This window comes from Taudactylus pleione, unplaced genomic scaffold (assembly GCF_031769625.1).
Source record: "Taudactylus pleione unplaced genomic scaffold, aTauple2 ptg001386l, whole genome shotgun sequence".
Classification (NCBI taxonomy): Eukaryota; Metazoa; Chordata; class Amphibia; order Anura; family Myobatrachidae; genus Taudactylus; species Taudactylus pleione.
The window spans coordinates 513,863-534,007 of NW_028285786.1; the positions used below are offsets into that span (position 1 = coordinate 513,863).

At 47.8% G+C, this 20,145-nt stretch overlaps 1 non-coding gene across 1 annotated transcript; it reads left to right on the forward strand.

The window, feature by feature from the left end:
* Nucleotides 1-210: 210 nt before the first annotated feature.
* On the forward strand, nucleotides 211-282 carry TRNAH-GUG (transfer RNA histidin (anticodon GUG)). The gene has a single exon. It is a non-coding gene; the product is annotated as a tRNA-His (tRNA).
* The last annotated feature ends 19,863 nt before the right edge of the window (nucleotides 283-20,145 follow it).

Below are 20,145 nucleotides of genomic sequence, written 5' to 3' on the forward strand. Positions count from 1 at the left end.
TGTCATGCAGCCCTTCTCCAGTAAGCAGTGACTGGTGTCTCTGTATTATGCAATGTTAAGCAATATTCTCTAAGTACAGTATGTCTCCTCCAGCCCCTGTGCTAGGTCTAATCTGCTGAGCACACACTGTACTACAGTAGCTTTGGTGCTTATCAAACTGCAAAGGATTCATTTCACGTAGAGGCCAGTGACAGCACAGCTACAGTGTCTGCCGTGATCGTATAGTGGTTAGTACTCTGCGTTGTGGCCGCAGCAACCCCGGTTCGAATCCGGGTCACGGCAACTTTTTGTTATTTCTACTATTATTAAAAAATATATATTATTTTTTTTGTGGGTGTAAGATGTAATGGTGCCTGACATTTCTCTTTGACATATTCCCTTTCTAATGTTAACATGATTGCGCAGCAACTGTTTACTATTTCAGAATTTAAATCCTCGAACCAAATGGGTAAAGATGAAAACTTTCTTGGCTCTAACGCTGACCTAAAAACATCATCTTTGTGTGTGTGTTAGTGAATCATAAGCCTTATACCCATTTAATAAATATCCTTATGCCATGACTAGAATAACATAATATTCCCCGATAGCAGCACTCTTAGGGGCTTATTCTGAATCGCACATAGAGTGGCTGCAATAGCGACCAGCAGCGCAAGCCAGACTTATACCTTATACAGTACTAATCCAATATTCGTACAACTAATGTGGGTGCTTGTCTGTCTGCAAGCAGGGAAGCCGCACCGCTTGTTGATTTTACGCCATCTGGTGCAGCCATCATCATTAATATCGGCACTAGCCCCATGCTTAGACGCAAGAGATCCATTAGATACAGGCTCTCCTTCCCTGTACCCACAACCTAGAATCACACAGAGCTTTAGATACACGCCTATGACTCTCCAACAAGTCAGGGTTGTTATATGCGAATGCGATCACATTGTCGCCACCCAGTTCCTGCCCCGAAACAGCAAATTTCTCGTAAAGACAGATCCAGCCAAGTTATATCCAACTCAGAATAGGACGAACATACACAAAGATGCATAAAATCGCTTTTCCGGCAGCGCTGTATGGAAAGATCTCGCCATTTGCGTCTGCACAAAGATCTGGTTGACTCTGAATTGTAGCAATATTATTCAAAATAATCCTTAAGAATACAATAACTGAATGTCAAATAATTATTTAATATGTGACCACTGGCAATAAATGAATAACTGAGTGTGATTATATAGACGTTGTGAATGGAGTTTAAAATGCATTAAAACAGAAACATATTTAACCACTTGCCTGGCACGGTCGTATCAGATATGACCGCACCAGGCTGGGCTTTCCCTGACATGGTCGTATCTGATACGACCAGTCAGAAATGCCCACTAGGCGGCTGTGGGAAGCTAATCTTCCCGCAGCCGCCTACATCAGATTCTGGTCCCTCTGCAAGCATGACTGCCTCTCCAGCGTGTCCCGATCAGCAGTCATCGGGCAGCCGGCCCCAGCAGCCGCGACTCTGGTAGCCGCCGCTGCTGCTCTGTATCCGGGCCGCCAGCGGGAGAACCTCCCACTGCGGCTCCGGCACTACAGTGATCACTACCAGAGCCGCTGCCGCGTCTCCGAGCTGCTAGTGGGACACCCTCCCGCTGCGGCTCCGGAACACAGTGATCAGTAAAATCACTGTAGGAGCAGCAGCAGCAGCTCTGGTAGCCGCGGCTGCTGCCATGTTCCCCCGGCGCTCCCGCCCACTCTTTTCCGGCCTCAGCTCCGCCTCCCCGTTCCCATGTGCCCGATCACTGCTGGCCACAGTGATCAGGCAATATATTATTGAACAATTATAAAATACATGTATAGATATGTATATATATGTATGTGTATATATATATATATAGATGTATGTGTATATATATATACATATGTATAAATGTATGTATGTATATGTATATACATGTGTGTTTGTGTATATATATATGTATATATATCTATATGTGTATATATATAATGTGTGTGTGTAAGCAGGAGCAGATATATATATTTACTGTATATATAGATATAATGTTCGATATATATCGATCGATGGATATCGCAGAGCCTCTGATTAGGGATGGCAACTGACCATCGATGGTTTGCAAACCATCAATGGTCTGACTGAAAACAAGTGGTGTGCCATTGCTGGTGCCCATCAATGTTTCACCATCGATGGCAACCCTCAATCGATGTTTAGGAAACATCGGCAGTTGTGGTGTACACAGATCTCCTCGACCAATCGCAAAACAATTGATGGCTTCTAACGATGGTTGAACCATCGATGGTACAGCCGTCAATGGCCATCACTACAGTATAATATAAAAATTGCTATTTTTATGGTATACTGTGTTTTAAAAAAATATTTTTTTCAAATAAAATAGTGATGGATAAGTTTAAAATTATGTTCGTGACCTAATTCAATCATAAAAGAAACCGACAATTTTGGAGCGGTTTTTGGAAAAAGAATTCGTCAGTTAATAGGTAACACATCACTTCTGCTAGTGATCCTAAAGGCAAATATTTTAAATTATTTATGTGATATTGACTAAAGCAATATAAAAAGTCAGTGACTATACACTTAATTTACGTAATTACATATATGGTTATTTAAGTATGCCTCCTCCAGCCCCTGTGTAAGTGATAGGTCTAATCTGCTGAGCACACACTGTTCTAGCTTTGGTGCTTATCAGACTACAAAGGATTCTTTTCACATAGAGGCCAGTGACAGCACAGCTACAGTGTCTGCCGTGATCGTATAGTGGTTAGTACTCTGCGTTGTGGCCGCAGCAACCCCAGTTCGAATCCGGGTCACGGCAACTTTTTTTTTTAAATTGTTATCAATTATATTTGGTCTTTGGAGAGAATAAGATAGTTGTGATACCATAATTTACTATTTTAAGATTTGGGACTTGAATTCTGATGCCAAATTCTAAAGAACATCGATAGAACACAACATACAATTGTAGCTTGAGCGATCATTTATTCTTCACAGTGTGTCATTACCTACAGATGTGTCCTCTTACATCCTTGCCGATCGCGCTACAAACGTGCTCACGCATCGCACCATGTGATTACCCGCAGCAGCATACGCTACGCTATGGCGTGCACTACAATCCTACCATGCATTCCTATGGAGTCACGGGTGCGAACGCAGTGCGTGTATCCACTCGCGAAAGCAAGCCTCCCGCCATACGTGGCGCGATTTGCTGTGTACGCAGCAAAGATGCAAGAGAACATCTGTATACATTGTGGCTTATAAACAGCAATAAGTTCTCATAAGAACTTAAAGTGTTCTAGGTACCTATTCCAATAAGTACTGGTAAGCTGAATGTTTCTGGAAACAAGTGATGGGAAAATTATTTCTATACCCACCCAAACTCTTACTACAATTAGACTGTACTAGGTAAATCGGGATATAAGTGAGCCTAAAGCTAGGTACACACTAGATAACTTGCAAACGACTCAATGTCATCAACGATTTTCCCTGAACTCCCGGGCACACGATCTGGTGCATACACACTGTGCAATCTAACAAACAACTAAACAATATATAGTGGGAAATTAACGACTTCCAAATCGTTAGGCTGGGTACACACCTGAACGATTGTAAGCGTTCCGATTTCATATCCAATTTCCCTTGAAAGCAGAACTTCATAAATTGAGCGTACACACTGTCCAATTTCGCATACGATTTGGTGAATCGTCAGATCGTATGCAAATTATCGTTGCTACCATACACATTAGAACAACTGTCAATAATTTCCAGGGATCCCCTGGAAATTAGAATAATGGGCTGTACAGTGGGCTGTGCTGTAAAAAAGGAAATAGGAAAAACGCCATTTTAGCTGTGCAATATTGCTCTGTATTTGCTGAGGTTAGGTTATCCTGCTGAAAGCATAGCTTACTGCTCTACTTTGTTCTACAAAGTGGTTTTTTGGCTTACAAAGTATGGATAGTTATCGCTATCAAGCTGTGGCTGCCAATGCTGAAATTGTGGCATCACTTCCTGATAACCAGAAGGCTCGCAAGAGGGGGAGAGTGGAGAGGGCCTACTGCAGTGAGACTCAATGGGCTCTATTTATTAACCTTATTTCTACTTCAGGGTCCATAGGGTATCCACAGGATACCTTGGGGTATAGGTGTGACGTCAGTCACAGGGCACCAAAGAGTTAAGCTTTCAGCCTCCCAGGATGCACTAGGTCCCCCTCCTATACCCCGCCCCCGGGCCAAGGCACCTCAGTTTAGTTTGGTGCCCGGCCGGAGTCGGGTGCACCTGTTGGAGTGGGGGCTAGAAGAGCCCCTGAAGCTTTTTCTTCATGCAGCTGTGGCTGCACATCTGGATGAACAGCATGGACAGTCAGTCCTGACGACCATGCTGTCTTCCCTACACCCCGCCGGTACCAGAACGCCGGTACTGATCCGGGGATGCTGGTGGGCGTCTGGGGTCACAGCTAGCGGTGACCCCAGATGCTCCGGACCATGGCCGGATTCAAGGGGGACAGAGGTAAGCAGCGGGGTCCCGCGGTGGGTCCCCGCTGATCACATGGTCCTAAGTCCCCAGGCAGGGGGCTCCCTGGGGACTGGCTGCAGCGTGGAGCCAGGCGACCAACCTGCGCTTCCACTACCCCCTGGGACAGCGGACCGCAGCAGAGCGGTAGCGCTGCGGCATCCCAGGGGTAAAATGCATGCCAGGGGAGCGCGCCTTTCCTGTCTCACAGCCGGCGCCTCCCCCGCTGCACACAGCCCTCTCTGCACTGTGCTGACTGGTCCTGTGTCAGCGCTCCTCCCCCAGGCCAGCTTCTCTCTGCTCCTCGGTGGCCATCTTCTCTGCAACGCATGGTGAACGCTGCTGGAAGCCTGGACGGAAGCATCGTGGTCTGGGTCCCCCCGCATACCTCTCCTCCGCTGTGGCTCAGGTCTGTGTATGCAGCGCTGTGTCCTACCAGGCCCTGTGTCTGTGTAGTTGAGTGATCAGCGCTGTTAGTGCAGGAATTGTTATTTCTCTGCATTGTATGTGACTGTGCTAGCGCTGCTGCCTGTAACTTTATCTTCTCAAAACTGTCAGCTTTATTACTGTCCCTGTTCTTTCTGCTAAAGCCCTTGCAGTGCGGTGCTGCAGGGTGGTCTCTCGCCTATTTAATACTTAATTGGTGAGAGAGGTCACATACGTGGTGCCATCATGTCTGAAAGTGATTTTCCCCTCCGGCTACAGTGTACCATGTGCAAAGTACCGTTAGCGGAGGGGGAGGGTAGCGCGGAGGGCCTTTGCCGGCAGTGTTTGTCCATGGCGCTGCCTATTACGGTTACAGCACCGGTACAGGAGCCGCCCTGGGCTTGTTTCGCTCAGGCGTTAACAGCTTTAGTGGGCCAGTTAGCTCCGCAGCCCGCGTTTACTCCGATGGGTTTGTCCCAGCAGTCTGTGGTGTCGTCACCCATGCAGGGGTTCCCACGACAATTGGTGGTACCCCACAGTCTCCCTATTTTCCCGCTCCCGGGTTCTCAGGAGCCAGCGTGGGTTAACTCCCTGAAGAGTTCTGTACAGCACTTGTCGGATGTGTTGCAAGGGGAGTCTGTGATGCGGCCTCATAAAAGGCCGGTGGCGTCCCTGTCCGCTCCTTATGAGGATGACGAAGGGACGTCTGATGATGGGGAGATTCTGGATCCTTACGATCAGGAACCTCTCCATACTAAGGACGCTGATGCTAAGTCCGAAGTATATATTCCTGGACTTATTCGGGCGGTCCGCACAGCCTTGGTGATTGAGGACGAAGTTCCCCCAGCGGCTAAATCTAAGTATGCCTTTTTCAAAGATGTGAAGGGCGATGCCACAGTCTTTCCTCTTTCGGGTCAGTTGGTGGACCATTTAGAGGAGGCGTGGAAACAACCTGGCAAAAGATACCAGCCGCAGAGACGCCTGGCGGTGGCTTATCCGTTCGCGGATAATTATTTTGCTAAGTGGGAATCCCCTCCACAGGTGGATTCTCACGTGACCTGTCTTGTCCATAGTGCCACATTGCCGATGCCATCCATGTCCTCCCTTAAGGATGCTACGGACCGCAAGGTGGAAATCTGCCTGAAGTCCGCTTATTCCCTTGCAGGGGGGGCAGCACGACCGGCTATGGCCATTTGCTGGGTTGCCAGAGCAATGGAGCGCTGGGCGGATTCATTAGAGGCTTCTTTTGAATCCGACTGTCCGGCCGAACAGGCGGAGTTGATTGGCAGTCTCCGTGATTCGGCCACCTACATCAACGAGGCTGCTCTAGACATTAGTACTCTGGTGTCTAGAATTTCTTCAGCAGCGGTAGCTGCTCGTCGCACCTTGTGGCTGCGATCCTGGAAGGCGGACGCAGATTCCAAGAAAGGTCTGGAAGCGTTGCCGTTTTCCGGAGAAGTTCTCTTCGGTCCGGATCTGGATAAGATTGTGGCCACGCTGGCGGCAGCCAAATCTGCTGGTCTCCCATCGGCCGCTGCTCCTTCTGGTTCTGGATCATCGTCCTTTCGGTCATCTAGGGCCCAGGGCAGGCCCAAACCACAGTCGTTTCCTCGACAGGCTGGCCCTAAGAAATCGGTCAAGCCCCGGAAACAGGCATGGAGTACCAGACGTCCGGCCCCCAAGCCAGATGACAAGCCTGCGGCCTGACGGTCCGGGCCTCCCTTTGGGGAATCCCAGGGTGGGAGGCCGCCTGCTGCAGTTCGCCCGGTGTTGGTCGGTCACTACGACAGACACTTGGGTTCTGGAGGTGGTCTCCCACGTGTACGCCCTCTCCTTCCGACACAGACCCCTGGCTCGATTCTTCACCACGGGTCTACCATCAGACCGGAACAAGGCTATGGAACTGCGGAAGGTATTGCACACTATGCTCCAGGCTGTTATAGTGCCTGTTCCATTCTCCCAGAGGGGCCAGGGTTTCTATTCAAATCTTTTTTTGGTACAGAAACCCAATGGGTCGTATCGTCCGATTCTCAACCTCAAAGCACTCAACAAGTCTTTGCGGGTTCCGAAGTTTCGGATGGAGACCCTACGGTCCATCATTCTGGCGCTGGAACCTGGGGACTACATGGTGTCATTGGACATACAGGACGCTTACCTGCATGTCCCTATTCTTTTGCGCCATCAACAGTTCCTCAGGTTTGCAATCCGCAGCGACCACTTCCAGTTTCGGGCGTTCCCTTTTGGCCTGGCAACAGCACCACGTGTTTTCACCAAGGTGATGGCGGCTTCTCTGCGGCTGCAGGGAGTTCGCATGTTGCCGTACTTGGACGACCTGTTATTGGTGGCAGGATCTCCAGAGCTCCTGTTACGCCACTTGGACCTGACCATGCACTGCTGCAACGGCACGGCTGGCTAATCAACTGGCAGAAGTCCACTCTAATCCCGTCTCGGAGGAGTCTGCATCTTGGAACCTTATTGGACTCGGGACAGCAAAGGATCTTTGTGACGGAGGACAAGATCTCTGCTTTACAGTCAAGGGTGCGCAGTTGTCTGCACAGCCGCCGGGTGTTCCTACACTCGGCGATGAGGTTACTGGGCTCCAGGGTGTCAGTGTTCGACATGGTGGAATACGCCCAGTTTCACTCCAGACCTCTGCAGCACCTGATTCTGTCCAAGTGGAACGGGCTGCCTCAGTCTCTGAAGTCCCAGATGATTGTGCTCCCCCCGGAGGTTCGCCTGTCACTTGCTTGGTGGTTATAGACGACCCACCTCAACAGGGGACGTCCGTTCTGGGTCCCGTATTGGATCCTGTTGACAACGGACGCCAGTCTTCGGGGCTGGGGAGCGGTTTCGGGTCCACACTTGTTCCAGGGCAGGTGGACGCCGACAGATGCGGAGCTTCCCATAAATATCTTGGAACTCCGTGCAGTCTTCAATGCTCTCCAGCAGGCACATCGGTTTCTCCAGGGTCACCCGGTGCAGGTCCATTCGGACAACGCTACCACCGTGGCCTACATAAACAGGCAAGGAGGAACCCGCAGTCGGGCGGCTCTCGTAGAGGTCTCGGATCCTGGTTTGGGCGGAGCGCAATCTTCCGGCCATATCAGCGGTCTTCATCCCGGGTGTGCTCAATTAAGAGGCGGACTTTCTAAGTCGCCAGGACGTTCATCCGGGGGAATGGTCCCTGCACCCGGACGTTTTTCAACTGCTGGTGGACAGGTGGGGTCTTCCAGAGATCGACCTCATGGCGTCCAGGCACAACAACAAGTTGCCGCTGTACGGGTCTCGCACAAGAGGCGAAGGGGCGTCTCTGGTGGATGCTCTGTCCGTCCGGTGGACGTTCCGGTCTGTGGGTCCTTCGTGGGCAGCTCGACCTGGTGCCTCGGCAGTTCAGATCCGCAAGGCTGGTACGTGGTCCTCTGTCCATACCTTCGTGAGGTATTACAGGTTTGACACCTTCGCCTCTCAGGATGCTTCCTTCGGGCGGCGGATTCTCCTTTCTGCACAGGAGCGTCCCCACCCTTAACGGATACTGCTTAGGGACATCCCCAAGGTATCCTGTCGATACCCTATGGACCCTGAAGTAGAAAATATGAGATATGGTAAGAACTTACCCTTGTTATCTCTATTTCAACGAAGTCCATAGGGTTCCACAGGACTCCCGCCCTGTCGCACCTGTGCTGCAGATGGGCTTTGCTCTGGTCACCAATTTTTCCGTCTCCCTCTGGTGAGAATGTGATTCTTGTATGTGTCCAGATCTTTGTTCTCTCTCTTCCTTCTCCTCCTCCGGCCTATGGCTTGGTAACTAACTGAGGTGCCTTGGCCCGGGGGCGGGGTATAGGAGGGGGACCTAGTGCATCCTGGGAGGCTGAAAGCTTAACTCTTTGGTGCCCTGCGACTGACGTCACACCTATACCCCAAGGTATCCTGTCGAACCCTATGGACTTCGTAGAAATAGAGATAACAAGGGTAAGTTCTTACCATATCTCATATTTTTGACTAAAATAAAGTGAAAAGGGTGTTTTCACACCCTTTTCACATTATTTTAGTATCACCTATAGTTACTACAGGGCAATTGGAGTAGAATTCGTAAAATTCTACTCCAACCCCTAAGTATCACTTATTTTTAGTAATCAGATCGCATTTCCCATAATTGTAATGGGAAATGTGATCCGGCCAAAGTAACTAAAAATAAATTGTAAAAAAATATCGGGGAAAGCCCTGTGATAATAACGCCACCTGGAGGTGGCATTATCCAGGGTCTCCACCGGCCTCCTGCCCTGCTCTAACGGGGAGAGCAGAGCCGGGAGTCGGTCCCAGTTATCAGCTGTGTGGTCTAAACAGACCGCAAGCTGATCACTGCAAAAAAAAATAAAAAATTTACTTACCTGACTCCAGGGACCGGTGATCGGGCCTCCAGTGATGAGTCCCCTCCGGTCAGCTGGTCTCCCATAGTGCACTGCTGCCAGGTGATCGGGTCCCAGTACAGTATGGGAGATCACCTGACCGGAGGCATGGAGAACATCACTGGAGGCCCGGATCATGCAGGTAAGTGTAATTAAGGGAGGGGGGGTCTGGGATCGTGGGGGGCGGGGCTTAGTACCGGGGGCGGGTTCAGCGGCAGGGGGTAGCAGCGGCAGCCGGTCGGCGCATGCGCGGGCACTTAGTCACGGTATTTTTGCGAAAATACCGTGAGAAGGCTCCGAAGGGGTTTCGCAGTCACAGAGCTTTATCGCAAGCTCTGTCCCTGCAAGGGATTTGTAGTAAATCCCTGTGATATTGCCTGAATTCGCAATGCGAATTCAGTCGATAATATCACACTACAATCTGCATTCAATATGCGGATTGTAGTAAATAGAGCCCCATGTCTCATATGCCCTTGCTCTCCAAGATTCGGGAGAACAATCCTGATGACTTCAGGAATTTTATGAGGATGGATGATGACACCTTTGACCAGCTGCTTGCTATGGTGACTCCATATATTGAGAAGCAAGACACCAGTTCTGCAAGGCCATCACTGCTGAGGAGAGACTGGTGGTAGCTCTAGGTTTACTGGCAGGTCCCTGGCAGATCTAAAGTTTGGATCTCTCATATCTCCGCAAGCTTTAGGGATTATCATCCCAGAGACGTGTACAGCCATCATACATGTACTGAAACAGCAATGCCTCAAGGTAAGTAAAATTAAGGACCAAGTTTTTTTGTTTTTCATACATTTATTTTAAACTCTGCAATCTGTGTAACAATGCAGCATATATTAACCATTGTATTACCAGTGCTCCACATTTTGTATTTTTGTCAAATTCAAATAAAGGAACATTATGTTCAACATAGTATAAACATACATATATTACCAATAAATGCGTTAACAATACCCAAAGTCATTAAAAATGAAAGCACTATAAAAAAAAGTTGACTGCCTGTGCACAACAATTGCAAAGGCAAAAATTAACTGAAACAGCATTTGCCACTACATTGTATAAACAGTATTTCTGGAAAAACAGCATGAAAGAAAATCACATATGCTGAAAATTGGACTGACCATGATTGTCATCCTGTGACCCATATAGTATACCACTATAAATAGCGGAATGTATGGGAGTAGAGGCCCGTTGTGTACTGCTGCTCTCTCCACCATAGTTGTGGTATTATTATTAGAGAGAAGCACAAGAGGGTAGAGGGCCCTGCTCGTAAGAGCTTACATTATGGCTGGAAAATGTGTCTGGGGGGATGTGGTTGGGGCTGAGGTGACAGTGGCATAAATGTATGCTCCGGCCTAGTTTGTAGGTTCAAATTTTGCGCTAATTGACCAGCTAACCCGATCCTAAAAACATCAAAAATGATGCGCTCTGCGTGGGAACGCTGATCATCTGTCATACGACGCATTTTAAAGGCCATTGTTGTTCCAAATGCATCACACTCATCAGGGGGCTTTTGTAGAACATTTTGTGCTGCTGTCAGCACTTGGTGAGTTAGCTGCACGTTGTCGTGTTGCTGTGAATTTTCAGCCTGAGCTACGCTTTTTCGTCGCCGTGGTGGTATAGGCTCCACCGTTCTGACTGTGTCACTTTCTACATTGATGCTTTAAATATTACATTATTTGTTTACATATATATGGCATGAAATTGACTAGTAATAAAAAAAAACAGTGACATCTATATTTTTACAGTTGGCCACAACTATGGAGGAGTGGAAAGCTATTAAGGAAGATTTTGATGTTCGCTGGAATTTCCTGAATTGTGGATAACACCACCTCCCAACAGCGGATCTTATTTTTATAACTATAAAGGCTTCTTTAGCATTGTACTCAAGGCTGTGGTCAATGCTAATTATCAGTTTATTTATGTCGACATTGGTAAGAATGGGCGAGCTTCTGACGGTGGCTCCTTTCAGCAGACATCATTTTATGAAACACTGATGTCAAACACTTAAAACAAACCGTCGGGTGAACCAAATAAGCATGGACTACTGTTTGTGTTTGTTGCTGATGAGGCATTCAGTCTCCACAAGAATGTTATGAAGCCATACACCCAAAGTACACTTACCAGAGAGAGTCAAATTTATAATTATAGACTATCAAGAGCTCGCCGTATTGTGGAGAGTGCTTTTGGGATTCTAAGCAATAAATTCAACATTTTCCATGGTCCAATTAATTTGAGGGTGGATAAGATAGACTGGGTTGTCATGGCATGCTGTGTGTTGCATAACCTACTATGCTCTAAAAGCCAACAGGAAAGGCCCAATATAACATTTATGCCTGATCAAGTGGATGAACCAGAAGTGGAGGACAGGTGGACATCACTTGGTGTTCAAGTCTGCAAACACTCAGTGTTCGTGCAAAGCAGACATGGGAGGACTATATGGCATACGTCAATGGTGTGGCGGCTGTGCCCTGGCAAGATGAGTTTATTAATTAAATTAGGGGTGTGCACCGGCCCCTTTTCGTGTTTTGGATCTGGATCTTTCTTCGTGTTTTGGATCTGGATTGGTTTTGCCAAAACCACCCTTCCGTATTTTGGGTTCTGGGTTTTGTGTTTTGGATCTGTATTTTTTTTTAAAAAAGCATAAAAACAGCTAAAATCACAGAATGTGTTGGTTTTTCTGCTCCTATGCTATTATTAACCTCAATAACCTTAATTTCCAGTCTATTCTGAACACCTCACAATAGTGTTTTTATGTCCAAAAGGTTGCACCGAGGTAGCTGGATGACTATGCTAAGCGACACGAGTGGGCGGCACAAACACGTGACCCATCTAGGAGTGACACTGCAGTGGCAGACAGGATGGCAGTTTGAAAAACTAGGCCCCAAACTGTACGTAATGCAAAGAAAAAAAAGAGGTGCAAGATGGAATTGTCCTTGGGTCCTCCCACCCACCCTTATGTTGTATAAACAGGACATGCACACTTTAACAAAGCAATCATTTCAGCGCCAGGGTCTGCCACACGACTGGCTGAAATGATTGGTTCCTTTGGGCCCCCACAAAACAAGCTGGCAATTAATCTGTCCCTGCACAAACTGGCTCTACGGAGGCAAGATGTCGTCCTCATCCACCGATTCCTCACCCTCTTCAATGTTGTGTACATCCTCACAGAGTATTAACTCGTCCCCACTGGAATCCACCACCACAGGTCCCTCTGTACGTTCTGGAGGCTGGTCTTCCTGGAAGAGTTGATAATTCATTTTGATGAACATCATCTTCTCCACATTTTGTGGAAGCAACCTCCTACGCCTTTCGCTGACAAGGTTCCCGGCTGCACTAAACACTCTTTCGGAGTACACACTGGAGGGGGGGCAACTCAGGTAAAATAGAGCCAGTTTGTACAGGCGCCTCCAAATTGCCTCTTTTTCCTGCCAGTACAGGTATGGACTGTCTGACATGCCTACTTGGATGCTGTCACCGATGTAATCCTCCACCATTCTGTCAATGGTGACAGTATCATATGTAGTGACAGTAGACATGTCAGAAATTGTTGCCAGGTCCTTCAGTCCGGACCAGATGTCCAAACTTGGTCCTGCCTGCCCTGCATCACCGCCAGCGGGTTGCTTAGGATAGCTAAGTTTTTTCCTGGCAGCCCCAGTTGCAGGAGAAAATGAAGAAGGAGCTGTTGACGTGTCACGTTCCACTTCAGCTGACAGTGTGTTCACCAGCAGGTCTTTGCACCTCTGCAGGCTTGTGTCGGCCGGAAAGAGAGACACCACATATGCTTTAAACCTAGGATCAAGCACGGTGGCCAAAATGTAGTGGTCTGATTTCAATAGATTGACCACCCTGGAATCCTGGCAAAGCGAATGAAGGGCTTCATCCACAAGTCCCACATGCCGAGCGGAATCGCTCCGTCTTAGCTCCTCCTTCACTTTCTCCAGCTGCTTCTGCAAAAGCCTGATGAAGGGAATGACCTGACTCAAGCTGGCAGTGTCTGAACTGACTTCACGTGTGGCAAGTTCGAAGGGCTGGAGAACCTTGCACAACACGGAAATCATTCTCCACTGCGCTTGAGTCAGGTGCATACCCCCTCCTTTGCCTATGTCATAGGTGGATGTATAGGCTTGTATGGCCTTTTGCTGCTCCTCCATCCTCTGAAGCATATAGAGGGTTGAGTTCCCCCACGTCACAACCTCTTGCTTCAGGTGATGGCGGGGCAGGTTCAAGAGTGTTTGCTGGCGCTCCAGTCTTCGGCACGCAGTCGCTGAATGGCGAAAGTGGCCAGAAATTTTTTGGGCCACCCAAAGCGTCTCCTGCACGCCCCTGTCGCTTTTCAGAAAATTCTGCACCACCAAGTTTATTGTGTGAGCAAAACATGGGACGTGCTGGAATTTGCCCAGATGTAATGCCCGCACAATATTGGTGGCGTTGTCAGATATCACAAATCCCCAGGAGAGTCTAAGTGGGGTAAGCCACTGGGCGATGATTTCCCTCAGTTTCTCTAAGAGGTTGTCGGCGGTGTGCCTCTTACTGAAACCGGTGATACACAGCGTAGCCTGCCTTGGAACGAGCTGGCGTTTCTAAGATGCTGCTACTGGTGACGCTGCTGCTGTTGCTGCGTAAGGTGATACATCTATCCAGTGGGCTGTCACAGTCATATAGTCCTTAGTCTGCCCTGTTCCACTTGTCCACATGTCCGTGGTTAAGTGGACATTGGGTACAACGGCATTTTTCAGGACACTGAGGACACTTTTTCTGACGTTTCTGTACAGTCTTGGTATCGCCTGCCTAGTGAAGTGGAATCTAGATGGGATTTGGAACCGGGGAAACACTACCTCCAACAATTGTCTAAATCCCACTGCACTAATGGCGGATACCGGACGCACGTCTAACACCAACATAGCAGTCAAGGCCTCAGTTATACGTTTTGCTTCAGGATGACTGCTGTCGTACTTCATCCTCCTCGCTAAGGACTGTTGGGAGGGTCAATTGTTTAGTAAAAGTAGTGGTGTTCCTACTTCCTCTCTGGGATGATAAACGACTCCCAGCAGCGGCAGCAGGAGGCGTAGCAATGCAGGATCCTCCGGAGGAATCCCGGATAGGAGAGTCAGTCATGCCAGTGACATGGCCTGCAGGACTACTTCCGATCCTGACTAAGGAGGAAATTGACGAGGAGGGAGTTGACGGTGTGGTTTGCAGGCGCTTGGATACAACGGGATTTAGGTGTCCCTGGACTGCTTACGGTCTTAGCCAAAGTTTCTGAACTTGACAGTAACTTTTTATGAACGCGGTACAGGTGCCGTATAAGGGAGGATGTTCCTAGGTGGTTAACGTCCCTACCCCTACTTATTTCACCTTTACATATGGCAAGACAGTTGTTGTCCTGATTTGGATAGAAATATTGCCAGACCAAAGAGGTGGAATGTTTGGTCTTCTGCCCAGGCATGACCGTGATGGGCTTTTTCATCCCACGGACAACAACTGTCTCCCCCGGAGCCTGATTTAAACAAACCACATTACCATCAGAATCCTCCTCGCCAACTTCCTCCTCAGCGCCAGCTACACCAGTATCCTCATTCTGTTGTACTTCAACAGTGACATCTTCAATTTGCATATCAGCAAGTGGACTGTGGGTGTTCCTTTCAGCACTTGCAGGGGGCATGCAAATGGTGGAAAGAGCCACCTCTTCCCGTACAGTGCTGGGAAGGTCAGGCATCGCAACCACCACTACACTTGGACTCTCCTTGGGGATTTGTGATATCTTCTTAGAACGCACAGTTCTTCGCTGTGCTTTTGCCAGCTTAACTCTTTTGATTTTTTAGTGGGAGGAGGGCTTCCATTGTCATGTGATGCTGAACCACTAGTCATGAACATAGGGAAAGACCTTAGCCATTCCTTGCCACTCCGTGTCGTAAATGGCATATTGGCAAGTTTACGTTTCTCTTCAGATGATTTAAATGTTTTTTTCAAGGTCATTTTCCTGAACTTTGCCATTTGGGATTGTATGTGCCCTCTACTATGAAAGTGGGCATCGGCCTTGGCAGACGATGTTGATGGCATGTTATCGTCTATGTCATGACTAGTGGCAGCAGCTTCAGCACTAGGAGGAAGTGGTTCTTGATCTTTCTCTATTTTATTTTTATCGGAGAAAGTTTGGTCCTCCATTTATGTTATATCGATTTCATATATACGTGCGGCTAAGGCGCACACAAACAGAAAATATTTTTTTATTTTTGCTGGAGAGTAGTGCACTTTGTGGGTTACACCACCCTTTAAGAAATGAGCCAGCCGGCTCTTTACTTATGGGACACAGGCGCACGCTTGGCGCTGCTCCTTTGTTGATGCACGTGTGGCTACTGCGCACACAATTCACAAACACAGATAAAATTTTTTTATTGGTTTGGAGTGTACTTTGGGGGTTACAGCACCCTTTACCGGTAAAGCCAGCCGGCCCTTTACTTATGACACAGGCGCACGCTTGGCACTACTTTGTTGATGCACGTGCGGCTACTGCGCACACAATTCACAAACACAGAAAATATTTTTTTATTTGGTTTGGAGTGTACTTTGGGGGTTACAGCACCCTTTAACGGTCAAGCCAGCCGGCCCTTTACTTATGACACAGACACACGCTTGCCACTACTTTGTTGATGCACGTGCGGCTACTGCACACACAATTCACAAAAACAGAAAATATTTTTTTATTTGGTTTGGACTGGAGTGTACTTTGGGGGTTACAGCACCCTTTAATGGTCAAGTCAGCCGGCCCTTTACTTATGACACAGGCGCACGCTTGGCACTACTTTGTTGATGCACGTGCGGCTACTGCGTACACAATTCACAAACACAGAAAATATTTTTTTATTTGGTTTGGAGTGTACTTTGGGGGTTACAGCACCCTTTAACGGTCAAGCCAGCCGGCCCTTTACTTATGACACAGGCGCACGCTTGGCACTACTTTGTTGATGCACGTGCGGCTACTGCGCACACAATTCACAAACACAGAAAATATTTTTTTATTTGGTTTGGAGTGTACTTTGGGGGTTACAGCACCCTTTAACGGTCAAGCCAGCCGGCCCTTTACTTATGACACAGGCGCACGCTTGGCACTACTTTGTTGATGCACGTGCAGCTACTGCGCACACAATTCACAAACACAGAAAATATTTTTTTATTTGGTTTGGAGTGTACTTTGGGGGTTACAGCACCCTTTAACGGTCAAGCCAGCCGGCCCTTTACTTATGACACAGACGCACGCTTGCCACTACTTGTTGATGCACGTACGGCTACTGCGCACACAATTCACAAACACAGAAAATATTTTTTTATTTGGTTTGGACTGGAGTGTACTTTGGGGGTTACAGCACCCTTTAATGGTCAAGCCAGCCGGCCCTTTACTTATGACACAGGCGCACGCTTGGCACTACTTTGTTGATGCACGTGCGGCTACTGCGCACACAATTCACAAACACAGAAAATATTTTTTTATTTGGTTTGGAGTGTACTTTGGGGGTTACAGCACCCTTTAACGGTCAAGCCAGCCGGCCCTTTACTTATGACACAGGCGCACGCTTGGCACTACTTTGTTGATGCACGTGCGGCTACTGCGCACACAATTCACAAACACAGAAAATATTTTTTTATTTGGTTTGGAGTGTACTTTGGGGTTACAGCACCCTTTAACGGTCAAGCCAGCCGGCCCTTTACTTATGACACAGGCGCACGCTTGGCACTACTTTGTTGATGCAAGTGCGGCTACTGCGCACACAATTCACAAACACAGAAAATATTTTTTTATTTGGTTTGGAGTGTACTTTGGGGGTTACAGCACCCTTTAACGGTCAAACCAGCCGGCCCTTTACTTATGACACAGGCGCACGCTTGGCACTACTTTGTTGATGCACGTGCGGCTACTGCGCACACAATTCACAAACACAGAAAATATTTTTTTATTTGGTTTGGAGTGTACTTTGGGGGTTACAGCACCCTTTAACGGTCAAGCCAGCCGGCCCTTTACTTATGACACAGGCGCACGCTTGGCACTACTTTGTTCATGCACGTGCGGCTACTGCGCACACAATTCACAAACACAGAAAATGTTTTTTTATTTGGTTTGGAGTGTACTTTGGGGGTTACAGCACCCTTTAACGGTCAAGCCAGCCGGCCCTTTACTTATGACACAGACGCACGCTTGCCACTATTTGTTGATGCACGTGCGGCTACTGCGCACACAATTCACAAACACAGAAAATATTTTTTTATTTGGTTTGGACTGGAGTGTACTTTGGGGGTTACAGCACCCTTTAATGGTCAAGCCAGCCGGCCCTTTACTTATGACACAGGCGCACGCTTGGCACTACTTTGTTGATGCACGTGCGGCTACTGCGCACACAATTCACAAACACAGAAAATATTTTTTTATTTGGTTTGGAGTGTACTTTGGGGGTTACAGCACCCTTTAACGGTCAAGCCAGCCGGCCCTTTACTTATGACACAGGCGCACGCTTGGCACTACTTTGTTGATGCACGTGCGGCTACTGCGCACACAATTCACAAACACAGAAAATATTTTTTTATTTGGTTTGGAGTGTACTTTGGGGTTACAGCACCCTTTAACGGTCAAGCCAGCCGGCCCTTTACTTATGACACAGGCGCACGCTTGGCACTACTTTGTTGATGCACGTGCGGCTACTGCGCACACAATTCACAAACACAGAAAATATTTTTTTATTTGGTTTGGAGTGTACTTTGAGGGTTACAGCACCCTTTAACGGTCAAACCAGCCGGCCCTTTACTTATGACACAGGCGCACGCTTGGCACTACTTTGTTGATGCACGTGCGGCTACTGCGCACACAATTCACAAACACAGAAAATATTTTTTTATTTGGTTTGGAGTGTACTTTGGGGGTTACAGCACCCTTTAACGGTCAAGCCAGCCGGCCCTTTACTTATGACACAGGCGCATGCTTGGCACTACTTTGTTGATGCACGTGCGGCTACTGCGCACACAATTCACAAACACAGAAAATATTTTTTTATTTGGTTTGGAGTGTACTTTGGGGTTACAGCACCCTTTAACGGTCAAGCCAGCCGGCCCTTTACTTATGACACAGGCGCACGCTTGGCACTACTTTGTTGATGCACGTGCGGCTACTGTGCACACAATTCACAAACATAAAAAAAAAAAATTATTTGGTTTGGAGTGTACTTTGGGGGTTACAGCACCCTTTAACGGTCAAGCCAGCCGGCCCTTTACTTATGACATAGACGCACGCTTGCCACTACTTGTTGATGCACGTGCGGCTACTGCGCACACAATTCACAAACACAGAAAATATTTTTTTATTTGGTTTGGACTGGAGTGTACTTTGTGGGTTACAGCACCCTTTAATGGTCATGCCAGCCGGCCCTTTACTTATGACACAGGCGCACGTTTGGCACTACTTTGTTGATGCACGTGCGGCTACTGCACACACAATTCACAAACACAGAAAATATTTTTTTATTTGGTTTGGAGTGCCCTTTGGGGGTTACAGCACCCTTTAACGGTCAAGCCAGCCGGCCCTTTACTTATGACACAGGCGCACGCTTGGCACTACTTTGTTGATGTACGTTTGGCTACTGCGCACACAATTCACAAACACAGAAAAAAATATTTTTTTTTTAGCACTTGGGGGGAGCACCCCTGACGGACAGAGCACCCCCTGGACAACACTACAGCACCCCTTTAGGACTGGGACACTGCACAGGACTTTGGAGTGGACACAGCCCCTATGGTTAACTGACTGCACAACACAGTCCAGCCAGCCCCTATGGACTTTGAAGTAGTGGACACAGCCCCTATTAATAACAGCAGCACAGCACAACACAGCCAGCCCCTATGGACTTTGAAGTTGTGGACACAGCCCCTATGGACAACAGCAGCACAGCACAACACTACTCTGCACTACACTACACAGCCCAGCCAGCCCTAACTCCCACCCTCCCTCTTCACTGTCCACAGCCGAGTGAGAAAATGGCGCCGACGTGGGTACCTTATATAGGATCCAAAACCCGCGAGACCCGGAAGGCGGGATGATGACGTTTTGCCTCGATTTCAGATCAGAGTCAGGCGGGAAAAGTCGAGCCTGACTCGGATCGGGGGGGTTCGGATTTCAGAAATCTGAACCCGCTCACCCCTAAATTAAATATAAATGTACACCTTTGAATGGCAATTAAAATGTTGTTTTCCCATTGCGCTGTTTGTTTACTTAACATCTCCATGCCGCTATTTTCTAAATCCTCTTCCTCGTCCCTTTCTATCAGGTTAATTGAGTTGAGCGATCCTCTTCCTCGTTCCTTTCTATCAGGTCAATTGAGTTGAGCGATGTTCTTTGTCCCCCTTGATCCAGGGTAAATGTCATCAAATTAATATACTATAATGTAGGTACAGTATATAGATGTCATCAGTGCCAGCCCCAGCTCTTTTCGAAAATATTTTTAAAATTTTGATTTTTCTGCTTAACCCATTTGGGATCTGCTTCACTATGGTACGGTATGGGAATGGATATTATTACAGTAATCTTTGGACCGTATTCATTGTCACGATACCCTATAAATTCTTTGAGAAAATCAGCATCTTTTTCCAAAGGCATTTTCACCTTGACAAAAGGGGAAACATTTTTTTTAAACTACACACACCCAAACACACACATGCATGAATCACTCACACACACACACATGCAGACACACACATGCAGACACACACATGCATGTATCACTCTCACACACTCATGCAGACACA